At 34.8% G+C, this 6,000-nt stretch overlaps 1 protein-coding gene across 2 annotated transcripts in view; it reads left to right on the top strand.

Annotated features, from left to right (window-relative positions):
* Nucleotides 1-809: 809 nt before the first annotated feature.
* Nucleotides 810-6,000, top strand: part of LOC135078008 (G-protein coupled receptor moody-like) — a 61,245-nt gene continuing 56,054 nt past the window's right edge. For both annotated transcript variants that reach the window (XM_063972552.1, XM_063972553.1), the window contains exon 1: nt 810-1,050. The gene's annotated coding sequence lies outside the window, so the exon portion shown is untranslated. The remainder of the gene's footprint in view (nt 1,051-6,000) is intronic.

The following is a 6,000-nucleotide window of genomic DNA, read 5'->3' as shown; positions in this document are numbered from 1 at the left end:
AGTAAACATTTCTCTATAACAGCATATTATCACGCAAAGAACTCAGTAATCGGAAAAATATTAAATTCTTTGCTTTTTCAGTATTATTTGTTTTAATTTAATATCCGATTGGCTGTAAGGTGAAATAAAATTGGGTTTTAAGCGAATAATTTGAAGTTAATCATATTATTTAATTGCAACTTAATAAGTAAACAAAAGTATTAAGATGCAAATTGAAAATTCCAGCGGTAGCGATAGTAGAAATTATTAATTAAAAAGCATCGATTGCGATTCGTGCGAGTTTTATTCGTGTGGATGGATATTATGTGAACATTGATTAATTTATCTTTACGACCTTGTTAAATAATAATAATAAACAAAACAATCTATTAATAGATAAATTAGTACTATTAAATGAGTTAGTTGAAAAACTATTTTTACGAAATGAAAAATCCCTACCAAAAGCACAATTTAAAGCACAACTACAAACTCAGCCCTAAATATTCAGAATTAAAGTAAAATATTCTTAACCGTAACATTTTACTTATAGCGTTTTAAAATGGTAGTTAAAATTGAACTTTATTGTAAAGCAATAAAACTGGAACAGGTTTGCACTTTGAAACATGAATGACGCAGCCAGCTGTGGCCGTACGAGAATGACTCATTCCGGTTGTACCGTCCCATGACGAGTGCTAGATTAGTTATCAATCTTACCCTTTTTTGAATAGAGTTTAAATTGTTGTGAGGTTAAAGCCTTAGCGTGCTTGTATTGACAATGCGCATGGGCATTGTGCGTTACCGTCTACTATTTGATTGTGACGCTCAGTGTGACAGATACCGTCATCGGCGACGCACGTGTGTACGAATATCTTGCCGCCTTTTTCGTAAAAATAATATTTATGTGACAAAAAATATTGTGATGAACGAAACGGTCAGATATGTGGCGAGGATTGTTATAGTGACGATTTTTTATTATACCATTTTGAACGTGTTCAAGGAAGCTAAAAAATACTGGTACGGGATTGAAGAAGATACTGTGTGATTGTGATCTCCGTTTGCTGACAAATTTTCGTAAGTTTTTTTCTACCCACTTATATTTTTTAATTCATTACAGATGTTGTCTGTTAAATAACATAAATTGATTAATTACAATTCTGTAAAGAAAAAGTGTTATAATAACTTCTTCCAATTTAATACGTAATTAATTAAACAATTATTCTACTTATTAAAAATTGTTGTGAAAACGATTTTGCTATTTAGATCATAGATAACGAAAAATACACGAAACTTGAGACATTTTAAAATATGTGACCGGTTATCCGTGAAATAAAATAGATCATCGTAACCAGGAAATTAATAAATATACCTTTATGATTCATTATTTCCTTGAGAATAAAAAAAAACAATCGTAAGTCTACATGTCTACGGATCGCACGCATTGCTATGACTAATATGCATATTAGTAAACACATAATTGCAAAATAAATACCTAGTAATCTAATACCTACTTAGTAACTGTCAATAAACTCGGAATTAGTATGAGGAACAAACACCTCACTTCCTAATATATTCACGCACGTATCATTATTGCGAATAACATGTTGTGGTTAGCGTTACGGCTCGCCGGATAACTGCGAAAAACATTACAATCTTTTGTTTTAGTGACGGCTTTATCATAGTTTAATTAATTGACCGTAGATCGCGTTTTGCACGGGGTGTCTTCGTGCCGGTAGTCATGAAATAACGAGATTACTTACCTAATATTTGTGTGGATTAATCAGATTTTTTTGTTTGAAATCTGATGCTGCTCTGGCGTTTGAAATAGACATAGTTACATCTTACAGACAGTATTATCCCGAAACATGTTTTTTTTCTTGGGCAGTTAAAGTGTTAAGTCTTTTAATTCTACAAACAATTTACATAAACATTTAACTTGTCCCACTTGAATTGGGTTAAACTTTAAAAGTACTTTAATTCACCACAATAAAACCCACAGCATCTAAAAAAAACCTTTTGTACAGTAAAATAATTGCAGTGCTAATGTCGAGGTCATAATGATATATTTTTATCTAACCAGCTTTTGCTTTTTGGACTAGGACTAAAAGATATTTAAAAAGCCTCTTTTTATCACTGTCAAGTTTTCCAGATTCTTACGACAATATTGCAGCAGCTACAAGCAATATTGGGATATACTGAATTCAGGCTTCTAAATACTATGTTACAAAACGAACACCCTGTATTGTTTTGGGGATAATTCCAATATATTTGCTTGGGATACTCCACGAGCAGCTCATGGATATTGTATAAGTTTGTTTAGGGAAACGTTCATTTTATATCGTGTATCCTTCATCTTCAATATCTCATCCATATTGAGTTAATTATGCAATGACCCGTCAGTCACTGGAGTAATATCTTGTATTGGATCTGTTTTACTTCTCTGGAAAACAAATGAATGGAAAATTACAATATTTTTATAAGCATTTATTTTATTTACAATGGTAATATCCTTTCGTTTACGCTAGACATTTAATATTATTGTAGAAATACTTACCTAAATTCAAATAAAAAAAACTTATCGTTACTTACTTATCCATAGTACTTAATTAAGTGGGAATGTGTAAATTATACCTATTGGCCATAATTTCCAATTTATTTACAGAAAACCTTGCATTCTACAGATTATTGTTCTTGCTCTCAACTAAAGGACATTGTCAGAAACCGCCTAAAAAACCGCCCAAAAACATTAACCCATCATAATTATTTTCTATTTTTTTTAATACATTAAGCACCCTTTCATTCTAATGGACACTTAAGCATTGAAAAATTAAATAAATAAGTCTTTTAACGTTTATTCTATAATACTATTACAACTTCCGGACGTTTTGGTGCGTGGCATGGTCTAAAACCTATCAAGTTCCATAATTTTTGCCGATAAAATCTGTACGAGGCATTACCGTACTTTATTGCTGGGAGTCCATGTATAGTGATGTTCCTGCGGCCATCATAGACAATAAAATATCGATTTTGAAAATAAAATAAATCGATTAAACTGCTTTGAAGACTAGATTTGCGTTAAAAGCTAAAAAGATATTGACAGTTTGACACTATTACAAGAAGATATCTAAAGTGTCCAACTGGTCGAAGGTCGTAAATAAAATAAAAATAATTAGGACCATAAACTGATATTCATGGTATCATAACTGTAAAAGTGTCAGAATCCGATGTTGAATCCAATGCCAGTTGAAGTGTGAGAAACATATATATTTTTTTTTATGTGACAGGAGGCAAATGAGCAGACGGATCACCTGATATCAACCTAGTATAGTTGCCAGTCTCTCATAATCTATGCCAATGAGGGTTTTCGCGATTGAAAAATCCGCCAGATGGCAATACGTAGACGTGAGGTCCAAATGCTGCATGATTGGTTATTTTTGACATGACATTGACAGATATCCACCAATCATGCAGCATTTGGACCTCGCGTCTACGTATTGCCATCTCGCGGATTTTTCAATCGCGAAAACCCTCATTCATAGCACATGTATAATAATAGACCAAATGAACTTTTATAGATTGTGAAAGAGAAGATAAAGATTTTATTATTTTATTAAAATCTTGCCACGAGGTAGTTTTTCAGTAGAAACCAGGATTGGATAATCGCTACAGGCAAGTATCAGAACATTTTATAAATATTTTTAATCGATTATATCCATGTGAATCGTTTTAATAAATTGTCATTTTACTTTTTCAATTAAAACTTTTTCAATCCCTAGTCTTGTCAAACTGTCATAATGTCAACAAATTATAAATGTCACGTCAGTTGACTCAATTTCAGTCTTCTGTGCGTTTATTGTATTTTTATTTCAATGAAATAGTGCTAAAGGGTTAGTACTAAAACTGAAAGCCTTTTTTCAGAAAGAAAACCAATGTGGTGCCCTTATTATTCATGCTGTTTGAAAGTTACAAGTCAGTGATACAGAGTTGCCGACATTATAACTCCGTAGTGATACCATACCAAAGAAGAAGTTTTCCTAAACACTTGTGTTGTTTTTATATGTGATCGAATAAAAAGGATTAATTCTACTGCTCAAATGGAATAACTTATCCCAAGAGACCGAATATAAAAAAAACCTCTCCATAGAAATTATCACCATCACGAGGATGTGAATTTTTTTGAGAATTTGATATTGGTCCTGTAAGAAAAGTAGTTGTATTTCAGTAGTAGAATCAACCCTTCTTGTTTCATCAGCAAGAGTAACTATAAAAACGCCCTGTAGGTAGGTATTATTAAGCTGAAGAGTTTGTTTAGTGTCAAAGACATATTATGATAATGAACATAAAAACTTAAATAAATATTTATGTTAATATTTTTTCTATTTATTTATTTTCCCAAAGCTTCACAGTGACAGCTGAAACAGCAATACTGTTAACAAAACAGTAAAACTAAACTTGGAACAAACTGTTACAAATATGAGGGGTTTAATATTTTACAAATTAAAATAAAACCGCATGTTGCTTTACTTTCTCGTATAGGTAATAAATGTAATTAATGGCTAGATTATTAATGTTACTTTGTTACCCTCAATAGTGAGGAAATCTTATAAAATGGTAACCCTGATTTTTATTGTCATTCAAGTGCTCTTTCTTCGCATAGGCTTCTGTGATTTGGCCAAGGGCCACACACATTGCGATAACATTATGCGACATTGATTTGACAGCAGCGGAGTGAAGTCTTGCGACTATGCAAAATGATACCCTGTAATCGTAGCGCATACAGACATAGACGGGGCGGGGCACATAGCTCGTAGAGCTGATGGCCGCTGGGGCAGGAAAGTTCTTGAGTGGCGACCACGAGCCGAAAGACGTAGCGTGGGCAGGCCTCCCACTAGGTGGGCCGACGATCTGGTGAAGGTCGCGGGAGGTGCCTGTATGCGAGCGGTGCAGGATCGGTCTTCGTGGAAATCCTTGGGGGAGGCCTTTGTCCAGCAGTGGACGTCTTTTCGGCTGAAACGAACGAACGAACGATACGTATTACCACTATTTACCAGACATTACTATTTATTGCATACTCGCCGGATTACACGTAGGAGCACGCGCGTAACAGCTTCGGCCTTGCATTATTATAAGATCTTGTTCCGCCCTTTTACGAACTTCCTCCGTGAGGATATCCCCGCCGAATTCTATGATGAACCTATCAAAAGTCATATTCTGCAATGTCAACCCACCACAAGGTGGACCGACGACCTGATAAAGGTAGCGGGAAGGCGCTGGATGCAGGCCGCTACCAACCGTGCGATGTGGAAATCATTGGGGGAGGCCTATGTTCAGTAGTGGACGTCCTGTGGCTGAAATGATGATGATGATGAAGAAATGAATGAAAATGACAAATCTTCGAACGTGTATAATACCGTGCCAAAGTAATCATATAATTTTGGCACCTTAATAACTATTGCCGTTTTTGTTGTAAAGATCATGCAGCGCTACTTGCGGATATTATTGGAAAGAAAACTATGTGGGCTCTAGATCTGAAGCCGCTTTAACGAACACGAAGTGCTCATACAATGCGGCGTATTTTCTTCCAGTCTTTAGTCAGGACTTTAGTCGAATTAAAACCCCGGTTGAACGTGATATAGCCGCACTAGAATACGATGCTTTTTTGCATAATCGCAAGACTTCGTTCCGGTGTCGACCGAATGTTATCATGATGTATGTGGCCCAGGGGTTACCGTAGCCGCTAAGGTTTGAAACTTCTTGCTTAAAATATTGTAGTCTTTGGCATAGACTACGATGGTAGTCATGGAGATAGGAGTTTGTTATCTCGTGTCAGATGTAAATGGTGAAAAGAAAACTCATGATTCGTGGTATTTTTATGTAATATGTAGGTATTTTATAAAAGTGGAACCCCGAGTGATCTCCAAAACCCATTCTATTATTATATACGATTCGGCTTCGATATCTATAATACAATAGGAGTTTATTTCATGTGTCAGATGACAAGGGTGGAAACAACCTACGATTCAT

This window comes from Ostrinia nubilalis, chromosome 14 (assembly GCF_963855985.1).
Source record: "Ostrinia nubilalis chromosome 14, ilOstNubi1.1, whole genome shotgun sequence".
NCBI lineage: Eukaryota > Metazoa > Arthropoda > Insecta > Lepidoptera > Crambidae > Ostrinia > Ostrinia nubilalis.
The sequence above is the reverse complement of the archived record's forward strand: the minus strand, read 5'-3'. Positions and strand labels throughout refer to the sequence as shown.